Source organism: Eurosta solidaginis, chromosome 4, assembly GCF_040869045.1.
Source record: "Eurosta solidaginis isolate ZX-2024a chromosome 4, ASM4086904v1, whole genome shotgun sequence".
NCBI lineage: Eukaryota > Metazoa > Arthropoda > Insecta > Diptera > Tephritidae > Eurosta > Eurosta solidaginis.
This window is the reverse complement of record NC_090322.1, coordinates 142,894,738-142,918,575: the sequence shown is the minus strand read 5'-3', so window position 1 is coordinate 142,918,575 and position 23,838 is coordinate 142,894,738. Positions and strand designations below refer to the sequence as shown.

General features: G+C 40.3%; 1 protein-coding gene across 6 annotated transcripts in view; it reads right to left on the bottom strand.

Moving 5' to 3' along the window:
• Vav (Vav guanine nucleotide exchange factor) overlaps positions 1–23,838 on the bottom strand; it is a 257,307-nt gene that overhangs the window by 206,407 nt on the left and 27,062 nt on the right. The gene's annotated exons all lie outside the window — the stretch shown is intronic.

Genomic DNA, 23,838 nt, shown 5'->3' with positions numbered 1-23,838 from the left:
ACTCCATTATCTTAACGATCGGTTTTATGTGATATATATTATATATAGCTCCGATCGAAATCTTCTATAATATATTAGAATATATATGACCAAGTTTCACGTTTTATATTGGAAACTAAGGGAGAAATGGGCAAAAATCTTTCCATCTGAACGATCGGTTGTATGGGATAGGTATATACTATATACATATAACTCCGATCAAAGTGATTTTTCAGGAAATCTTCTGTGATATATTAGAATAAATATCACCAAGTTTAACGTTTTTATATTGGAAATTAAGAGAGAAATTGCCAAAAATCTTTCTATCTGAACGACCGATTGTATGGGATATATACTATAAATATATAGCTCCGATCAAAGTGATTTTTTCAGAAAATCTTCTATGATATATTAGAATAAATATCACCAAGTTTAACGTTAACGTTTTTATATTGGAAATTAAGGGAGAAATGGCCAAAAAAATTTCTATCTGAACGATCGGCTGTATGGGATAAAACTATATATAGCTCCGATAAAACTGTTTTTTTCAGGATATCTTCTATGATATATCTAATCTAATCTAATTATATATTATAAATGGGAATGTTTGGATGTTTGGATGTTTGTCCAGACGTTTGTCTTTCTGACTCAATCACGCAAGAACGGCTGGACCGATTTGGATATAATTTTGCACACATATAGCCAATAGTGTAGAAGGATCTACTAGCTATATATTTTTCAAAAGGGGCGTGGTCGCCGCCCCCCAGGAACAGTTATAATTTAATTATTATATTTTTTCGTCTTTGCGACTGAATCACGCCAGAATGGCTACACATATTTTGATGAAATTTGGGACACAGACAGTAGTCTACTAGCGAAATTTTTTTTGAACATGGAAAGAGGGGTGGGGTCCCACGACCCCTTCGAGCAATTACTTTTTAATAATTTTTACACATTATAACTTTACGATACTGTCCTTCACCAATATCACAGACTCAAGGGGTCAAATAAGTCGAGGGCTTACAAAGTAAGCAGTGACACCCTCCGCTCCCCCCCTTTATCTCCCCCTCTGGTGTAAAATCTATAAATTGTTATAACTCAATATAAATTTTCTCCTAAATCAATAGTTTTTGGTATCTGGCACATACAGTTTATAATTAGCTTCACCTTATTTGTAATCCCGTAAGGGTCATATCGAGACCCTTCCGGGATCATTTCTGGATGGTTTTCGGGATCAGTCCGGGATCCCGTCGGGGTACTTTCGGGATCATTTGCGTCCCTTCGAGAGATAAATTCTTGATGGTTTCCGGGATCATTACGGGACTTTTTCGGGGTTATTTTCGGTCCCTTTAGGCATCATTTCTGGATGGTCTTCGGGATTCGTCCGGCATACCGTCGGGGTCATTTCGGGACTTTTTCGCGACTAATACGGGATCATTTAGGGATCCTTTCGGCATCATTTCTGGATGGTTTTCGGGATCCGTCCGGGATCTCGTCGGGGTAATTTGGGGACTTTTTCGGGATCATTTGGGGGCTCTTCCGGTATCATTTTTGCATGGTTTTCGGGATCCGTCCGGGATCCCGTCAGGTTATTTTGGGACATTTTCGGGACTATTCCGGGATAATTACGGGACCACTTTGCGTACCTTTGAGAGATAAAATCTTGATGGTTTCCGGGATCACTCCTGGACCTTTCGGGGTCATTTTGGGTCCCTTCCGTAATCATTTCTGGATTGTCTTCGGGATCCGTCCGGGATCCCGTCGGGGTCATTTCGGGACTTTTTCTGAACTAATACGGAATCATTTGGGGACCCTTTCGGCATCATTTCTGGACGGTTCTCGGGGTCCGTCCGGGATCACGTCAGGGTCATTTCGGGACTATTAGGGGATCATTTGAGGATCTTTCCGGCATCATTTCTGCATAGTTTTCGGGATCCGTCCGAGATCGCGACGGGGTCATTTCGGAATCATTTGGGGTACCTAGCGGCATCATTACTGGATGGTTTTCGGTATCCGTCCGGCATCCCGTCGGGGTCATTTCGGGACTTTTTCGGGATCATTTGGGGTCCCTTCCGGCATCATTTCTGCATGGTTTTCGGGATCCGTCGGGATCATTTGGGGTACCTTCCGTCATCATTTCTAGATGGTTTTAGGTATCCGTCCGGGATCACGTCGGGGTCATTACGGGACTTTTTCGTGACTAATACGGGATTATTTGGGGACCCTTTCGGCATCATTTCTGGATGGTTTTCGGGATCCGTCCGGTATTCCGTCAGCGTCATTTCGGGACTATTAGGGGATAATTTGGGGACCTTTCCCTCATCATTTCTGGATAGTTTTAGGGATCCGTCCGGGAGCCTACGGGGTCATTTCGGGATAATTTGGGGTACCTACCGGCATCATTTCTGGATGATTTTCGGTATACGTCCGGGATCCCGTCGGGGTCATTTCGGGACTTTTTCGGGACCATTTGGGGTCCCTTCCGGCATCATTTCTGGATGGTTTTCGGGATCCGTCCGGGATCCTGTTTGGGTCGTTTCGGGACTTTTGCGGGATTATTTGGGGTCTCTTCGGGCTTCATTTCTGGATGGTTTTCGGTATACGTCCGGGATCCCGTCGGGGTCATTTCGGGACCATTTGGGGTCCCTTCCGGCATCATTTCTGGATGGTTTTCGGGATCCGTCCGGGATCCTGTTTGGGTCGTTTCGGGACTTTTGCGGGATTATTTGGGGTCTCTTCCGGCATCATTTCTAGATGGTTTTCGGGGTCATTTCGGAACTTTTTCTGGACTAATACAGGATCATTTGGGGACCCTTTCGGCATCATTTCTGGATGGTTTACGGAATCCGTCCGGGATCCCGTCGGCGTCATTTCGAGACTATTAGGTGATCTTTTGGGGAGCTTTCCGGCATCATTTCTGGATGGTTTTCGGTATCCGTTCGGGATCCCATCGGGGACATTTCGGGACTTTTTCGGGATCATTTGGGGTCCCTTTTGGCATCATTTCTAGATGGTTTTCGGGATTCGTCCGGGATCCCGTCGGGGTCATTTCAGGACTTTTCGATATCATTTGGAGTACCTTCCGGCATTATTTCCAGATGGTTTTCGGGATCTGTCCGGGATCCCGTCGGGGTCATTTCGAGATTTTTCGCGACTAATACGGGATCATTTGGGGACCCTTTCGCCATCATTTCTGGATGGTTTTCGGGATCTGTTCGGGATCTCGTCAGGGTAATTTCGGGACTATTTGGGGATCATTTGGGAACCTTTCGGGCATCATTTCTGTATAGTTTACGGGATCGCTCGGGGTTCCCTTCAGGGTCATTTCGGGACTATTTCGGGATCATTTGGGGTACCTACCGGTATCATTTCTGGTTGGTTTTCGGGACCCGTCCGGGATCCCATCGGGATAATTTCGCGTCTTTTTCGGGATCATTTGAGGTCCCTTCCGGCGTCATTTCTGCATGGTTTTCGGGATCCGTCCGGGATCCCGTCGGGGTCATTTCAGGGATTTTTTGGGATCATTTGGGGTACCTTCTGTCATCATTTCTAGACGGTTTTGGGTATCCGTCCGGGATCCTGTTGGGGTCATTTCGGGAATTTTTCGCGACTAATACGGGATCATTTGGGGACCCCTTCGGCATCATTTCTGGATGGTTTCCGGATCCGTCCGGGATTCCGTCAGCGTCATTTCGGGACTATTAGGGGATAATTTGGGGACCTTTCCGGCATCATTTCTGGATAGTTTTAGGGATCCGTGCGGGATCCCGACGTGGTCATTTCGGGATCATTTGGGGTACCTACTAGAGGTTTACGCCGATCACTGTATCGGCGGCGGCGGCGTAAGCTCTATTATATACCGGCGGCGGCGGCGTAGGCGGCGCGCCGGCGTACGCCGGTGTTCTTACTTTAAAATCTTGATTTTTCTATTTAAAAAAATAATATTTAGCAAAGGTTTTGTTTATATGTATTTAAGGAAATCAACGTGTTGGCCATTTCGGAAAGATCCGGGGTTTTTGCTTCAAAAGCCGGTTCAAAAAATTTCAGGAGTAGCTCCTTGCGAAGGGATTGTCCCTCGTTCGCTTGCTCTAGAGAGGCTTCGAACCTAACCCCGGTCTGTGGAATTGGTACTGCTGCGTCTGCTGAAAAGAAATAGAGATACGTAAAATAGTCACACTTTTGCCTGTATATCTCGTGCAAAGCGTAGTTTCACAGGGGTTAACTCCTAATAATCGTCGCGAACACCATTTCTTTAAATCATTTGTCGCTCCTTGGTGGTCACGCATAAAGGCGACTTAGGGTTGCTATTAATGGTCTATTAATACTCATGACTCTCGTGGCATAGGGTGCCTCCAGTTTTTTCGGCTGTTTTTAAGAGCTATAATTCCCGATGTGCGAACAGTAGGGATCCCTACCACCAGTCGCTACCACGCCTCCTGAGCCTCACACCATATGCCAGCACAGAAGCTATAGCACTGCGTAGCTTCAGTTTTCAGACAAGTTCGACTGTCCACTACGTTAGGGTAGTATCACACACGGTCATTAGTTCCACTGTCTTGGGAAAGCTTTTGCTTCACCACTTTGAGTGTTCTTGCGAAGGACAAAGCCTCACCTGGTAGATATATGTGCCTACGTATTCACATTTGTAAAAGGAGCCGTAACGTGTAGGTGATATTTAAACTTGGTTGATAGGCTATAATCAATGCGATTCACTCCAAGGGACTAGTTTTGGATAGGGCCGCCAACTTTAGGAAATGTCAAACCGGGAGACTTGGGTGTTGAAGGATGAAGTGTGAAAATCAAAATTAACATTTCAGACGCTATTGTATAGTTTCGCAAATAAACAACAGATGTTTGAATGCAAGACTTAGTGATTTTTCAAACCCTTCTCATAAGTACATATATCCTCAACTTAAGTATGAGGTAAGAATAATTTCAAAGGAGTGTTTATGCCCCTAGAACCTACTAAAGGATTTTGCATCACTGATTTCGCTTATTCTTGAGGCCAATTTAAAAACATGTTCGCCTTGGGTCATTTTATTTGAATTAATTCTTCATTATTAATTTTTTCAAAAATGCAAAATGAGCATATAAATTTATTATATAACTTTCCTTTTAGTGTTTTGTTTTAATAACTTGCTGAATTGGGTGATGCAAAGTCCGTGTTAAGCTGACATCGAAAGCGCCTGTTATTTTAAATAACTTTTGAATAGTTATAAAGAGTTAAGTTTCGCAATTAGTTTCTTATAACTGGCAGTGATGCGCATCCGTTGATACCACTTTCGACCATATCCGACCAATTTTCGACATGAACAATAAATGGCCTAAACAGTGTTAAACGAGTAGAAAATATAGTAACGCGCCGGACGCCGCGCCGACGCGCCGATATTTTTGACATTCGGCGGCGGCGTGCGAAAAACGACCAAAATCGGCGGCGGCGGCGGCGTTTATCGGCGGCGGCGGCGGCGTTTATCGGCGGCGTATATCTCTAGTACCTACCGTCATCATTTCTGGTTGATTTTCGGGATCCGTCTGGAATTCCGTCAGCGTAATTTCGGGACTATTTGGGGATCATTTGGGGTCCTCTACGGCATCATTTCTGGAAGGTTTTCGGGATCTCTCCGGGATCCCGTCGTGGTCATTTCAGGACTTTTTCGGGATCATTTGGGGAACCTTCCGGCATCATTTCTAGATGGTTTTGGGTAACCGTCCGGGATCCCGTCGGGGTCATTTCGGAAATTTTCGCGACTAATACGGGATCATTTGGGGACCCTTACGCCATCATTTCTGGATAATTTTAGGGATCTTTCCGGGATCCCGACGGGGTCATTTCGGGACTATTTCGGGATCATTTGGGGTACCTACCGGCATCATTTCTGGTTGGTTTTTTGGATCCGTCCGGGATCCCGTCGTGGTCATTTCGGGACTATTTCGGGATAATTTGTGGTACCTACCGGCATCATTTCTGGATAGTTTTCGGGATACGTCTGGAATTCCGTTAGCGTAATTTCGGGGCTATTTGGGGATCATTTGGGGTCCTCTACGGCATCATTTCTGGAAGGTTTTCGGGATCTGTCCGGGATCCCGTCGTGGACATTTCAGGACTTTTTCGGGATCATTTGGGGAACCTTCCGGCATCATTTCTAGATGGTTTTAGGTATCCGTCCGGGATCACGTCGGGGTCATTTCGGGACTTCTTCGCGACTAATACGGGATGATTTGGGCACCCTTTCGCCATCATTTCTGGATGGTTTTCGGGATCCGTCTGGAATTCCGTCAGCGTAATTTCGGGACTATTTGGGGATCATTTGCGGTCCTCTACGGCATCATTTCTGGAAGGTTTTCGGGATCTGTTCGGGATCCAGTCGTGGTCATTTCAGGACTTTTTCGGGATCATTTGGGGAACCTTCCGGCATCATTTCTAGATGGTTTTGGGTAACCGTCCGGGATCCCGTCGGGGTCATTTCGGAAATTTTCGCGACTAATACGGGATCATTTGGGGACCCTTACGCCATCATTTCTGGATAATTTTAGGGATCTTTCCGGTATCCCGACGGGGTCATTTCGGGACTATTTCGGAATCATTTGGGGTACCTACCGGCATCATTTCTGGTTGGTTTTTTGGATCCGTCCGGGATCCCGTCGTGGTCATTTCGGGACTATTTCGGTATAATTTGTGGTACCTACCGGCATCATTTCTGGATGGTTTTCGGAATATGTCTGGAATTCCGTCAGCATAATTTCGGGACTATTTGGGGTCCTCTACGGCATCATTTCTGGAAGGTTTTCGGGATCTGTCCGGGATCCCGTCGTGGTCATATAAGGACTTTTTCTGGATCATTTGGGGAACCTTCCGGCATCATTTCTAGATGGTTTTAGGTATCCGTCCGGGATCCCGTCGGGCTCATTTCGGGACTTCTTCTCGACTAATACGGGATGATTTGGGCACCCTTTCGCCATCATTTCTGGATGGTTTTCGGGATCCGTCTGGAATTCCGTCAGCGTAATTTCGGGACTATTTGGGGTCCTCTACGGCATCATTTCTGGAAGGTTTTCGGGATCTGTCCGGGATCCCGTCGTGGTCATTTCAGGACTTTTTCGGGATCATTGGGGGCATTTCCGGCATCATTTCTAGATGGTTTTGGGTAACCGTCCGGGATCCCGTCGGGGTCATTTCGGAAATTTTCGCGACTAATACGGGATCATTTGGGGACCGTTACGCCATCATTTCTGGATAATTTTAGGGATCTTTCCGGGATCCCGACGGGGTCATTTCGGGACTATTTCGGGATCATTTGGGGTACCTACCGGCATCATTTCGGGTTGGTTGTCAGGATCCGTCCGAGATCCCATCAGGGTAATTTCCGGACTTTTCTGAGACTATTTCAGGATCATTTTGGGACCCTTCCAAGATATTTCCTGGATGGATTTCGGGATCTGTCCGTGATCCCGTCAGGGTCATATAGGGATCTGTTCGAGATCCCGTCAGTGTCATTTCTGAACTTCTTCGGGACTATTTCGGGATCATTTTTGGATGGTTTTCGGGATCCGTCCGGGAGCCCGTCTGGGCATTTCGGAACTTTTTCAGGGCTAATATGGGATCATTTGGGGACCCTTCCGGCATCACTTCTGGATGGATTTCGGGATCTGTACGGACACCCATCAGGGTAATTTCGGGACTTTTTCCGGACTATTTCGGGATCATTTGGAGACCCTTTAGGCGTCATTTCATTTTTCTGTATTATTTCGGGATCATTTGGGGACCCTTCCAGAATTGAGATGGTTTGCCTGATCCATCAGGGTGATTTGGGGACCCTTCCGGGGTCATTTCTGGATCCGTCCGGGATGCCATAGGAGTCATTTCGAGACTTTTTTGTTACTTTTTCGTGATAGTGTTGGGACCTTCCGGGATCATTTCTGGATCCGTGCGGGATCCCATCGGGGTTATTTCCGGACTATTTCGGGATCATTTTGGGACCCTTCTGGAATCATTTCTGTATGGTTTTCTCGATACGTCGTGGGTCCCTCGGGGTCATTTCGGAACTTTTTCTGGACTATGTCGGGATAATTTATTAACCCTTCTTGGATATTTTTGAGATCCGTTCGGGAGCCCGTCAGAGTCATTTCGGAACTTTTTCGGGACTATTTCGGGATCATTTTGGTACCCTTCAGGGATCATTTCTGTGTGGTTCTCTGGATAAGTATAGAATCGTGTCGTTGTCATTTCGGTTTTTTTTGGGTCTATTCCGGGAACTTTTGAAGACCCTTTGGGGGCATTTCTGGATGGTTTTAGGAATCCGCCCGCGATAGCGCCGAGGTCATTTCGTTGCTTTTTATGGATAATTTCGGGATCATTTGGGGATCCTATCAGATTATCAGCTCATTTAGTTCTTTTTTACTCAATTACAAATATAAAATGCATTACACAGAAACAAAATTTTAAACAGATAACTTGATAAGCAGGCTAACGTGAATAGCCCATATATTTCATTTTCTCCTTGTGGACGGGGCCGCGGGTAAAGGCTAGTTAGAATATATATCACCTAGTTTCACGTTTATACTTTCTAAACTGCGAGAGGAATGACCAAAACCGTTTTATCTGAACGATCGGTTGTATGGGAGATATATCTTATAGTGGTCCGATCCTACCGGATCCGACAAATGTCTAATCTATATATATAAAAAGAAGTGTACATTTTGATTGTCACTCCATAACTCGAGAACGGCTCGACAGATTGCCATGAAATTTTTAGGAAAAATACAGGAAGGAGAGATGATGGTTAGTTGATTTTGAAATCCCAAATCGGTTTAGCCATATATATATAAAAATCAAATTCTGTATGTGTGTGTGTTTGCTATTGAAACGTATTTCCCACACATCAATCATCAACAAATTTTGGTTATGGGTTCCTTCGATCAACGGGAAGGTTTTAGGCTAAAAATAATTTCGATATATAAAAGGGGCGTGACACCTCCCATACAAATGGAATCTTTGGTACTGCATACCTTTGAAGGTATACATGCCAGAACATTGAAATTCAATGAGGAGTTATATGAGGTCAATCCTTAACACCGCCAAGAAAATGAGGAATTTGGAGAAAGGGGGCGGGGCACCTCCCATACAAATGGAATCTTTAGTAATGCATAACTTTGAAGGTATACATGCCAGAACATTGAAATTCAGTAAGGAGTTATATGAGGTCAATCCCTAACACCAGTAAGAAAAGGCGGAATTGGGAAAAAGAGGGCGTGTAACCTCTCATTCAAATGGAATCTTTGGTACTGCATAACTTTGAAGGTATACATGCCCGAACATTGAAATTCAGTAAGGAGTTATATGAGGTCAATCCCTAACACCACCAAGAAAATGCGGAATTGAGAAAAAGGGGGCGTGTAACCTCTCATTCAAATGGAATCTTTGGTACTGCATAACTTTGAAGGTATACATGCCAGAACATTGAAATTCAGTAAGGAGTTATTTGAGGTCAATCCTTAACACCACCACGAAAATATGGAATTGGGAAAAAGGGGGCGTGGCACCTCCCATACAAATGGAATATATTATAATGCATATATCTGGATGTCGTAATGGTAGGATAATTAAAATTGGTAAGGAGCTATGTGACGTTAAGTCCTAAAATGTGGAATGGGGAAAAACTATGGCTGTCGTACAAACTTAAGTTATTTTAACACCTAAAGTTTGACTGCATTGTTGAGTTTAGCTGTTATGCCTTTTGGACGTTTAGTAATCTGCCGCTGTTAAAAAAATTGTTTAGCTTCAGTCTATCTACATCTTCTATAAAAATCAAATTCTGTGTGTGTGTTCCCTATGAACACGTGTTTGCTTGCTATACTTCGATCATCACCAAATTTTGGCTCGAGGTTCCCTCGATCAAGACGAAAGTTTTTCATATTTCAGAATTAAGAATTTTAAATTTAAATGTTTTTGTTTTTTGGCTATGCGAAAGAACTATCTTAGCTCCCAAAAATGATCATGTTAACAAAATCAATGATCGCTTTCAAAATCAATTTCCTGGTGAAGTGATGAAATATAAATCGATCGACACAGTTACAGATGAAGATAAAATTTTGAATTATCCAAATGAATTTCTATACTCCTTAGAACCAAAAGGAATGAATGCCTGCGCATATATCAACTTTGAAAATTGGCTCACCAGTCATGCTTCTTCGGAATGTAATCAAAGCAAGAATCATCAGCGGTAAAAGCAATACAATAATATAAAATAAGATACAATAAGATACAAGAATAAAATGTTTTAACAGAAAATTTCACCAAACCCATATACATATATAAAAAGAAGTGTACATTTTGATTGTCACTCCATAACTCGAGAACGGATAGAAAGATTGCCATGAAATTTTTAGGAAAGATACAGGAAGGAGAGATGATGGTTAGTTATGATTTTTTTTAGAAAAAATTCATCTATATATGTAAAAGAAAGTGGTGTTAGTTACACTACGCATACCTCAAGAACGGATAAACCGATTTGGCTAAAAATTGGTGGAGAGGTAGCTTAGAACCAGGGAACGCACATAGGATACTTTTTATCCCGTTCTGGCTAGGGTCTTGAGATCAAACCGTGGACCCGGGCACCCCTAGAATGTGTTTATACAATATGGATATCAAATGAAAGCTGTTGATGAGTGCTTTAGTACAGGGTAGTTTTCATACCTATTGGTGACTAGGGTCTCGAGATATAGCCCAAAACGTGGACCCGGGCACCTCTAGAATGTGTTTATACAATATGGATATCAAATGAAAGCTGTTGATGAATGCTTTAGTACAGGGTAGTTTTCATACCTATTGGTGACTAAGGTCCCGAGATATAGGCCAAAACGTGGACCCGGATACCCCTAGAATGTGTGTGTTATGGACATCAAATGAAAGCTGTTGCTGAGAGCTTTAAAGTAATTTTCATTGTGATATTCGATTTAGTCGCATCAACCTGGCAAAACTGATAAATATGCATGCGAAGCCGATATAAAGACATGAACTAATAATACCCACATACCTAATTACATACCTCCTATTCGATTTGCCTGAAATTTGGCACATAAATTTGCCTATATTAGTATTTACGATGCTTTTTTCCGGGAAGTAGACCAGAGACGAACTGGGACTGGGATTAGGACTAGGACTGGGACTAAGACTGAGACTGAGACTCGGAGTGGGACTGGAACAAAATACATACCACCCTATGGGACTGGCAATAAGATATGAAGAAGAATGAGAAAAACTTGAGAGAAGAGAAAAGAGAGAAGGAGACTGAGAAAGAGATAGAATGAGACGAAGTTGGAGATAGATGAAGCGAAAAATACGGAGGGAGGAGTGAATACAAAGATTAGGAAAACGTGTAGAGGGGCGAGGGCAGATTTAGACGGAAAAAGCTTATTAAAATGTATGCAGATAGACCAAATTTAGGGCAGAAAAACGTCTGCCGGGTCTGCTAGTATGCGTACAAAATTCAATTCAATTTACAGAACAATAAATTAAATTATCAACAAACAAAACAGAAAAAATAACGCAACATCCATTCGATCTCGGGCGTTACAACGTCCGCCTGGTAAAGCTAGTATAATACAAAAATACATCCTTGTGCCAAATTTCATTGAGACATCTCAAAATTTGAGGGACTAGTTTGCGTTCAAACAGACAGACCGACGGACAGACGGACGGATGGTCAGACGGACATGGCTATATCAACTCAGTTCGTCGCCCTGATCAATTCGGTATACTTAATGGTGAGTCTATCTTCTATATTTCTCAACGTTACAAACATCGGACCAAAGTTAATATACCACTTCATGATCTTCAGAGGTATAAAAAACAAATCTAGTGCTTAGATTATAGTATTTTAAATATATTTTCCAAATAAGACAAGTAAGGAAGGCTAAGTTCGGGTGTAACCGAACATTACATACTCAGCTGAGAGCTTTGGAGGCAAAATAAGGGAAAACACCATGTAGGAAAATGAAACTAGGGTAACCCTGGAATTTGTTTGTATGACATGGGTATCAAATGGAAGCTATTAAAGAGTATTTTAAAAGGGAGTAGGCCATAGTTCTATAGGTGGGCGCCATTTCAGGATATCGCCATAAAGGTGGACCAGAGGTGACTCTAGAATGTGTTTGTACGATATGGGTATCAAATGAAAGGTGTTAATGATTATTTAAAAGGGAGTGGGCCTTAGTTCTATAGGTGGACGCCTTTTCGAGATATCGCCATAAAGGTGGACCGGGGGTGACTTTAGAATGTGTTTGTACGATATGGGTATCAAATTAAAGGTATTAATGAGGGTTTTAAAAGGGAATGGCCGTTAGTTGTATATGTGAAGGCGTCTTCAAGATCTCGACCAAAATGTGGACCAGGCAGACCCAGAACATTATCTGTCGGGTACCGCTAATTTATTTAGATATTCCAAGGGCTTTTGATTTCGCCCTACAGAACTTTTTAATTTTCTTTTGCTTAATATGGTAGGTGTCACACCGATTATACAAAGTCTTTACTAAAGTTATATTTTGCGTCAATAAACCAATCCAATTACCATGTTTCATCCCTTTTTTCATATTTGCTATAGAATTTTGGCATTTATTTTTTTATTTTTCGTAATTTTCGATATCGAAAAAGTGGCCGTGGTCATAGTCGGATTTCGGCCATTTTTTATACCAAGATAAAGTGAGTTCAGATAAGTACGTGAGCTAAGTTTAGTAAAGATATATTGATTTTTGCTTAAGTTATCGTGTTAACGGCCGAGCGAAAGGACAGACGGTCGACTGTGTATAAAAACTGGGCGTGGCTTCAACCGATTTCACCCATTTTCACAGATAACAGTTATCGTCATAGGATCTATGCCCCTACCAAATATCACAAGGATTGGTAAATTTTTGTTCGACTTATGGCATTAAAAGTATATTAGACAAATTAAATAAAAAAGGGCGGAGCCACGCCCATTTTGAAATTTTCTTTTATTTTTGTATTTTGTTGCACCATATCATTACTGGAGTTGAATGTTGACATAATTTACTTATATACTGTAAAGATATTAATTTTTTTGTTAAAATTTGACTTCAAAATTTTTTTTAAAGTGGGTCTGTTCGTCATCCGATTTTGCTAATTTTGATTTAGCGCACATATAGGAAAAGGAGTAACGTTCCTGCCAAATTTCATCATGATATATTCAACGACTGCCAAATTACAGGTTGCAGAACTTTTAAACTACCTTCTTTTAAAAGTAAGCGGTGCCACGCCCATTGTCCAAAATTTTACTAATATTCTATTCTGCGTCATAAGGTCAACCCACCTACCAAGTTTCATTGCTTTATCTGTCTTTGGTAATGAATTATTGCACTTTTCGGTTTTTCGAAATTTTCGATATAGAAAAAGTGGGCGTTATTATAGTCCGATATCGTTCATTTTAAATAGCGATCTGAGATGAGTGCCCAGGAACCTACGTACCAAATTTCATCAAGATACCTAAAAATTTACTCAAGTTATCGTGTTAACGGACGGACGGACAGACATGGCTCAATCAATTTTTTTTTCGATCCTGATGATTTTGATATATGGAAGTCTATATCTATCTCGATTCCTTTATACCTGTACAACCAACCGTTATCCAATCAAACTTAATATACTCTGTGAGCTCTGCTCAACTGAGTATAAAAAACATTGGTAAAAACCATCATAGAACAATTACACTAAAATACAAAGTAAATTCATAAGCATAACATGACATAATTCGGGCAAGATATCATCAAGTGGGAGGAATTGTTAGCTGATTTAATTGGGCTGTTGATACCAAGTACGAATGTATAATTTACATAGTTGGTACGTTACGATAATATTTTATGTAAGCAGAATTTGGAATTACATAGAAAAGCTGCAGGAAAGAAAGTTTATATACATATACAATGTATAAATAATGATAGGATAATAAGAGATATACATAGCTAAGTTAATCTATTGTCCTAGTTTATTCGTGTGGGCAATTATCTTTGTTTTTTTTAATTGTTTGAGTAAAAAAATTATAACTGCCTTTGGATTAGAGCATTTGATGTTGTAATAAACTGTATCTACCTACCGTAATATACAGGTCGTAACCTAAAAGTTTCGTTGAAAGGACGAATCTCAGACATTTTGTTAACCAGGTCTTGTTATCCCAACAACTGATTGCTTCTTCTTGTTTATTTTACATACAACGCCTTGTACAACAATATGCCAGTTAATCGAAGTCAGTGAAAATTTTCTTTTGACTTGACATTCTTCTGCACGGCGAATTAGTTGAATTCGCTTTGAAATCACCTTGTATAGATTCGCTTTGGACTACCTTGTACTGAATTTGCCTTATTTGGTGCCTTGTTCTATGAACGCCGAGTTGAGGCAACTGCTAAACGAAAAAATTATCCTTAAATTTTAAGGAAGGGGACATCTTTAATTGTTTTTCACACTTCCCTATATTAGTTATTAAGAGGAAAAATTGCATTACTAACCAATATTTTAAAATTTCAAACAGTTGTCGGACAGCTAAATAAACACGTTGAGTGAATGGAGCGGAAAAAATGAATGCTTAGTGGTTTGACGTTAAACCGCAATCCCGTAGAGCAGGCATGCTTAACCAACGAAACGATATCATTTCGTTACGATAATCAACGTTAATAAACGAAACGAAGTCATTTCGTTTCGTTTATTAACGTTAAGATCGTCAAATTAACGAAATGATTTCGTTTCGTTTTCTGCCATATCAAAACGAAATCAAATCGTTTATGTTGATTATTAATTTCAAACTATGCTGGCAAAGCTGATTGATGGCGGAGTCATTAAAGGTGAAAGCATTATCCAAGCTGATTGCAACTTTTCTCATGAATTTTGACAGTACGAACATTTCTCAGAGTATTTTTGACATTACCACCAACGAATTACACAAACAAATTACATAGAGTTTGTGTGTGTATGTGCGCTCGTTGTTGCCACCTTACGGCTTCACCATGGCTATAGCATTGCCAGCACAATTCAAACATAAAGTATAACGTTTTCGTTAACGTTTTTAACGAAAGCTTTTCGTTTCGGTTAAAAACGAGATACAATTTATTTTGATAATTTCTTTATCGATAATATTTCGAAGTGTTTCAACGGAAACGGTGGAAATTTTTTGATAAACGATTAGCTTAACGTTAAGGTGCATCCCTGCCGTAGAGTGTATCAAAAATACTCAACGGTGCATTCAGGCAACGATTGATCATCAGTTGTGTTCGCTGAAAGCGCCCATTGTAATCGGAGTTGATTGCACCACCGCCAGTGTTACCAGAAGAGGCTAACGGTAAGGTCTACTTGTTGATTTGGTATGTAAAGCAATAATTTGTATCATTTGTAGGCTATTTACAATTACTTTCCACAAGGACCAAATAATTTAAAAAGCCAGTTAATCTAAGCACCACTACCTTAAAGAAAATTTTAGTCTTGCTTACTGAATTTGGACAGATTCTATATCAGAAAAAAGAGAAGGGCGGCGATAAAACTATTTTTACACGTTTTTAACCGACAGTAACTTGTTCTATCCGCCATCTAGCGCGAATTGGGATCTTGATCTCATAATCCTTCCAATGGAGTTGGTACCTACTCTCACCTCTGGTTTTGATTTTGGAGCTCACGATATAACAAATATTCATTAATGTGCTAGTTGGTTCCTAGGAGTCCCATTGTCCTCTTTAGGTAGTTCGTATTTTAATGAATTATGTATTAATTATCTACCTGAATTTGTGTAATTTATGTTGATTAAAATGTTTTCGCAGTTGTGAATAAATTCCAAAACTTGTTAAAACCTTTGGGAAAATATCAACAAACTGTATCGCACAGGTAAATGACACCACACGCGCATCCACAAATTCGCTGGCATAGCATTTGCCGAGCGGATACCTGAGCTCATGCAACGTGACTTGTTGACAGAAGCAGGATTTAATTAAGATTTACAAAATGAAAAGCAAGTTCTTGTAAGTTTATTTAAAAGCAATAAGGGAGAAGGCGGACGCGTGTTCACAGAATATTTAAAAAAAAAATTAAATTTCACAACTTTGTTCATTTACGAATGTCTCATCTAATGCACACTTCGGAGATAGCGAGCATGTGGGATTCAAGGGGTTGTATAGCGCAACCTTTTCAAGGGGTTGCCAGCGCAATTTATATAGCTTCTCCCAACCAATTTTATATCTCACCTATCCATGGCGAATCCTGCTTATTTAGAAGCGGATTGTGTGAAGTTGAAGGTTCATGTGATCTCATACATTCTAATATAAACATACGCAATTAGGAATAAATATTTTGAAGTTATTATTTTTTGTAATTCTTGTATTTACATATAAGTACTATAAAGGACTATGTCTTAACGATACAGCCATTCTTTACTATAGAAATAAATAAATAAATATCAATTCGTTACCGCGATGGTCGGGCTAGTTACCTTAGTGGTGCTATTTTCCATAACAATCCAGATCAATATCTGGCAAAGGACCATCAATTTCGATGAAACTTCCCAAAACCTCCGGGAAGTCTCCTTATCGCTACAAGAGGAAGAAGAACGATAAGATAGCTAATGTTATGTTGATTTGACATACAAAATTGTAGAAAGCTCCGTTTTGTCAGATGAGTCACCTTAACTACACATGGCGTGCCTGAAATCTGTTTTATTTTGAAGTTATACCACTTCGCATGTTTTTGCGGATTCCTTTTTCGTAAGCCAAAATATGCCCAGTAATCAAATTTTATGAATATTTCCCAAACAAATTTCAAGAAACCTGCATTTTTAAACGGTTTTATTTTATTTAGCTTGACTTGACAGGCCGGCCACACCACACGAATTTTGTAATTAATATTTAAATAACTTGCGATAAGCTACAAACAAACTTGGAATATAGTTCAGAACCCGATGACAATGCAATAAGAAAAAACTCCGATAGGTGGCGCATGGACCGACATATTTCAAAAAATCGTATTTGTGGTCCGATTTGGCTCATATTTGGAACACATATTACATACATGAATAGGAGAAAATCACCGCCAGGTGGCGCAGGGATCGATATAATAAAAAAATTTTATTTGGGGTCCGATATGGCCCATATTTGAACACATACATATTACATACACGAATAGAAAGCGACATATGAAAAAATCGCCATCAGGTGACGCAATGATCGAGATATTCAAAAAAATTGTATTTGGGGTCCGATTTGGCTCATATTTGGTAAACAAATATAACATACAGAAATAGAAATCACTTAAATAAAAAAAATTCGCGCTAGGTGCCGCAAGAATGGAGATGTTCATAAAACTAGTACTTGTCTGTCCGATTTGGCTCATTGAACAAATATTTTATACAGTCTGGTAGAAGCGACATCAAAATACTTTGGCGCACATACGTTCAAATTTTGTTAGTGAAATTTCAGTAAAAAAATTCGTTTCCCGGTAGAAGTCACGTCAAAATACTTTCGCGCACATAAGCAGGCGAGACGAGGAAGGATGGGGGATCCCCCCGGGCAGGAGTTTCTGGGGGGGCCGCGATTTACAGGTACTAAAACATATTTTTTTAATTCAGAAGAGTCTTTAGTTGTTCCGTGTGCAATTTTTAAGACGAATTTCAAAAGCAACGTATATCTGCATTTCGTTTTAATATGAATATGTGAAAAATAAAAATAATATAATAAAATTTAAGAATAATTATTCCATTTGGGAGCTGGCTCAAAACCATTCAGGTTCCGCATCCGATTCGACCATTGATAATGATTTTTTGCCTGGGCCTTCGAACAGTGAGGAGACAATAAAAACATCAAACAAAAATTTATGTTTACATGAATCCGAAATCGTAAAGTTTCGTGGTGACACTGATAAAGGTTCATCTTCAAAAAGTCTTCCAACAATACCACCAACTCTGTATCAAAGTCCAGATTATTGAAACGACTTCGACATCGGTACCGTGAATAATGAGTCCTTGCGATCTGAAGAAGTCAACGAAATAATTCGTCGAGGCCATCAAAAGTGTCCTGTTATTTTTCCACGTGATTGTCATGATTGTCCTACCTCGTTGTTAAACAGAATCTTGCCAAATGGAGAGAAAGTGGAGCGTGACTAGTTAGTGTGGAGTGCCAGTATCAATGCTTTTTATTGCCTACCATGTCGTCTGTTAAGCACCAATACTTTAAATCGACCTAAAATTTGTTGTCCTGGTGAATATTCGAAATTGCAGGTGTGGAAGAAGCTATACGATAAACTGCCAGCACACGAAAATACTCAAGATCACATTAAATGTTATATTCAATGGCGATCTTTACAAAACCTAATTCGAAAGGAGGCTACAATTGATACACTTATCAATGAACAGCTAATCACTGAAACTCAAGTGGAAAGATATTTTATATAGAATTTTGGACACTATTTTTTTTCAAAAAGCGAAATGATGGAAATTTTTTGGGCGTCTAAAATCTCATAAGCCATTATGATCCGATACTTAGAGATCATTTGGAGAAAGTTAGGATTTCACAATAGCAGCACAAACGTTTACAAGTTCACTATCTTTCCCCAGACATTCAGAACGAGTTTATAGAAATTTGTGCAAAGCATGTGAGGGAAACTATATTAGATCAAGGCAAGAAAGCTAAGTATTTTGCTATTATCGTTGATGCTATGCTTGATGCTAGTCACGTTGGATACGTTCATTTTGCGCTCACTCCATTTCAATTCGAAAGCAACAAATTTACAATTCCAGAACAGATTTTGGCTTTCGTGAATTGAAACCAAAAAACTGCTCAGAAAATCGCTGATCTAATTTGCCATACATGATTGAAGATTGCCGTGCATAAGGGTACGATAACGGCGCCAATATGAAAGGAGCTTACAACGGAGCACTACGTCACATTCTCGACAAAAACTCGAATGCTGATTACTCGCCTTGTGCAACCCACCGACTGAATTTATGTGATGTTGATGATACAGAATGTTGTACGACTGCAATTACTTTCTTCGGAGTTGTACAAGAATGTTTTACTATTTTTAGCAGCAGTCCACAAAGATGGGACATCCTCAAAAAAAATGTACCTAGCTCTCTTCACAGTCTTTCAGACACTAGGTGGTCGGCTAGAACTTGAGCAATCAGACCATTCGCAAACCATCTTCCAGTATTTACACAAGCACCAAACGCATCACTTAAGCTAAATTTGACTGCACAAGCATACGGAGATATTACCGGCATTCGCAAGTACATCAACAAGTTCTAATGTATCTTGCTGTCCTCAATTTGGTTCAAAATACTGACTACCATTAATGCAAGAAACGTCGTGCTCCAAGCTAGAAGCTAGAGACGCCACCATAGTTGTTGAGGTCGGACATCTAGTTCCCCCCATAAATTCAGAAAACAAAAATTCGGAAACACATTTTTTCAGAAAACATTAGTCAAACCCCTTTCTCAGAGAGCCAAAATTCAGAAGTCAAAATTCAGAAACAAAAATTCAAAAATCATTCAAAATTCAGGAAGTAATCAGACCGTAAAAAACATAAAATTTAGCGCTTTAATTACATGCTTCCTATTGCATACAATTTAAAATTTTAGATTTTACTACTTTTTCTTTATGCATAATTCCTTCCAAATAAATAAACGTTTCTGAATTTTGAGAAAAATTTAATGTTTTTTGTCGTCTGATTACTTTCTGAAATTGGCCTTCTGAAATTTGACTTCTGCAATTTGATTTCTGAAATTTTATTTCTGAGATTTTACTTCTGATTTTGTCTTTCTGGAAAAAGGGCTCTGAGTAATCTTTTCTGAAAAAATGTGTTTCTGAATTTTCCGAAATCCAGATGCTTTATTAGCTGATTTGAAGTTGATCGGGAACCAATGGGAAACAATTTTAAACGAATGAAAAACAGTTGCTATTCAATTGAACATCTCGCCAAAGTTTCCGGACATTCGAAGGAGAAAACACAAAAGACGTTTTGAAGATAATGGAAATGAGATGATTACGGATGATCCAGTCTGATTTTAAAGACAATACATTCTTGGTGATCGTTGATTCGGTAATCACTGGCATTACTGAACGATTTGCACCTATGAGAAATTTGAACGAGACGTTTTCCTTTTTGTGGCAATTGGAAAACATGGATGAAACTACGGTTGGGGCGAGCGTAGCAAAATTTGTCGAAAAATACAAGTCGCACGTTTCTCAAAGCTTACAATATGAAATAATTCACTTGAAACACATTTACGAAGCAAATTTTGATAAAGGTCTTTCACCATTGCAATTGCTAAATGCCGTCTATGTTCAAAATATGTATACAATATTCCCCAACATTTGTGTTGCTTTACGTATCTTTTGCACTATACCTGTCACTGTAGCTAGTACAGAACGTTCTTTAAGCGTCCTTGCAAGAATCAAAAACTTTCATAGATCGTGTTCATCTCAAGAGCGAGTTTCAGGACTTGTCACGCTTTGTGTTAAATCCGTTTTGGCAAGACAGTTAAATTTTGATATTATTATAAAAAATTCTGCAGCGAAAAAAGCAAGAAGCCACTCTTTGATATTCGAACCTTCTATATTGAATAATTAAAACTTATAATACAGCCTAGGTAGGTAGGTTGAACTGGCCGGTCCATGAGGACCTCACATAGACTGATTGAGTCCGTAGTGTTACCAGAAGTTTGTTTTAACGACCAAACTGAAAAACCCTATCAAAAACCAGGACCTATGTTATAAAATAACTCCGTCCTCTTGGCAGATACTAGAAGCTTCCTAGGACTTAAGCCACTTGCCGCTTCTAGATCTGACAGCTGTATCACTCCTAATAGCTGGAGTCTTAGCCTGGCAAGTGCAGGGCACGAGCACAGAACGTGCTCGATCGTTTCCTCCTCCAACCCGCACTTCCTACATCTGCTATCACTGACCAAGCCTAGTTTAAAGGCATGTGACGCCAGAAGGCAGTGTCCAGTCAGAATACCCGTCATGAGTCTACAGTCCTCTCTTTTTAATGATAGGAGCAACTGTGTTAGTCTAAGGTTGTAAGACCTACACATAATCTTCGACACTTTACAGCCCCGCGCTTGAACCCACGCCTTTCCCGCTTGGTCGATCATGTGCACCTCTCGACTTCGCTTAATCTCGCCCAATCTAATTGGGACATCTACGGAGCAAGCTTCAAGGGATGCGCCCTTTTTAGCTAGTTCGTCCGCTTTTTCATTCCCATCTATTCCCATATGCCCTGGGACCCAATATAGATGTATGCTTCTCCCTGTCCCGATTCTCTCCAGAGACTGCTTACACTCTAACACGCATTTAGATGCTGTGCTATGCGAGATTATTGCCCTAATTGCTGCTTGACTGTCAATATAAAAGTTAACACGGTTGCAGCTTAAGCTATTCTCTTCCAGGGTTTCTACTGTTTTGGTTACGGCTAATATTTCCGCTTGGAAAACGCTACAGTAATCCGGCAGCCTGTAGAATCTGCTTATTTCCGGATCAGCGCAGTATGCCGCAGACCTTACTCCTTCCACTACTTTGGAACCATCGGTGTACACATGTATCGCCTCGTCCGCCATTTGCGCACATACAGCCCAATTCTAAACAAAAATTCCGTGCGAGTTTTTTCCCTCCTCCCATTCCTCGTATTCGAAATAAAAATTCCTTGTGAGTTTTTTCACTTCTTATGGGAGAAAAGTAGGTATTATGAATGTGAGTGAGATGGAGATTTCTCTGTCATTTCTTAGGAGTTTTTTCACTTGTTAAATAAAAGGGAATGCCTCAAAATAGTTAAAGGAAATTGGTTCTTTTAAGAAAGAACACTTATTTCTACAAATTTGTGCTAAAATATGTACATTCTATCACAATATTCTTTATTTTAAGTCGAAAAGTATATCATAAGCAAAGGAAGAGCTCTTGGTATATTTGATGCAGTCATGCAGAAATTGCGCAAGGATTTTTTAAGAGGCAACTCGACTAGGCCACCAGAAAATTGCTTTGCTGAATGGAAGCAGGCAACTCCGGCGGATTTGTGTTATCCCGCCGTCTTCTTCTTCTTATGCTCCTCTGTTGATGTTGCTGTGGCACCAAACCATTACCCATTTCAGTGAATACCACATGAAATGCAATACTATGCATTGTTTATATTTTATTTCTTAATTTCAAACAAATTCGCAACAATAATTAAACTTTTCTATTTTTTAAACAAAATAAGAAATGCGCAACGAAATTTCAATTGACAAAACAGCTGACTTCGAAAATTCAAAATTCCTCTTCCCCAATTATTGTTCTCTCTAGGAGAAAAAAATTCCGAGGGAATATTTAGAATTGGGCTGATAATCATCATTATATTTATCAGAAATGTACTAAAATGTTACCAAATAACTAGGAAAGATTACACAGGCCGACAAGAAATTTGACCATAAACCAGACCATACTTTCCTAAAGGTTTTCGATGCGCTGAATTCAACGCAGAATTGCTCTATCACGTCAGGATTTTGAGATATCCTAACCTAAATGTGCAAAAAACACCGTTTTTGCCTATTTTTGAGGTTATATATAAACGACAGATTTTTTTTTTAAAAGCACACATAGCATCTTAAAGAAGAAGTCTTTCTCTTACGAATGGCGTTGAGTTTGCTCAAATATCTTTTTTTTCGCTAAGATAGAGCAATTTAAAGTTTATAAATTTGCTAATTTTCCTATAGCTGAAAAACGACTGAATTAACGTAGGTATGATGCAGTAGAACACATACCTCTTACGATAAGTCTTACCATAATTGCTCCATCTTAGCAAAAAAAAAAGATATTTGAGCAAACTCAACGCCATTCGTAAGAGAATGACTTCTTCTTTAAGATGCTATGTGTACTTTAAAAAAAACAAAATCTGTCGTTTATATTTAACCTCAAAAATAGGCAAAGACGGTGTTTTTTGGACATTTAGGTTAGGATATCTCACCTTGACCAGAAGATCAGCCGAGTTAGACACACTATGTGTAATGACCAGCTGGGAACACGCGAACAATGGCCAAAATTCAGAGCACGAAACTTTTTCAGCGCCCTACCAGAAGCGATCGAGCAAAACCGTTAGCCCAATTACCGCAGCCGAAAATTCGACCATCCGTAAGCATAACCGACCGCTGAAGCAACGCTTCTACCCCCGTTACCCAGCTATACAAAAATACAACTTCAATAAAGAGTACCGAAAAAGAGCGCCGTACCCGATATGCAATGCGCTCTCCCGCCGCCCGTTACAAAGCCCGGTGAGATTATTGGAAACCATGCAATAGCCGCAGCCATGGGAAATAGTAACCATCGACTTCGTGCCACCACTACCACGTTCCAAGCAAAGAAGCAATTACCTCCTCGCCATGATTTACAAATTCTACAAATGGGTAGAGTTAATCCCGGCGCGCCAAGCAAAAACGGCAAGCGTGCTCAAAGCGCTACAAGAAAAGGTCATATACTTACTTGGTTGTCCGGAAACCTTCCTCACCGACAATGGGAAGCAGTTTGGCGGAAAAGCGTTAGCACCGTTCCTGAGCGAGGATTAGGAGATTCCACAAGGATTAGGAGATTCCACAAATGGCACTTGCAATAAACATGGTCAGAAAAGAGGGTACAAAAGCATCTGCAGCAGGCATAAACTTCGGCGAAATAAAACAACGTCAGAGCGGGTGCACACGGAGGGAGCAGTACCAGTGGCCAGCCAACCGAACAAAAACACGCAGGGGACCTATTTTTTTCGGGCCACATTTTACCGAATACCTGATAGCCATGATGAAATCACAACCCGAGGAAGATGGAAACGAAGAAGAAGAATATTATGTATTATATTGAATTGTATGA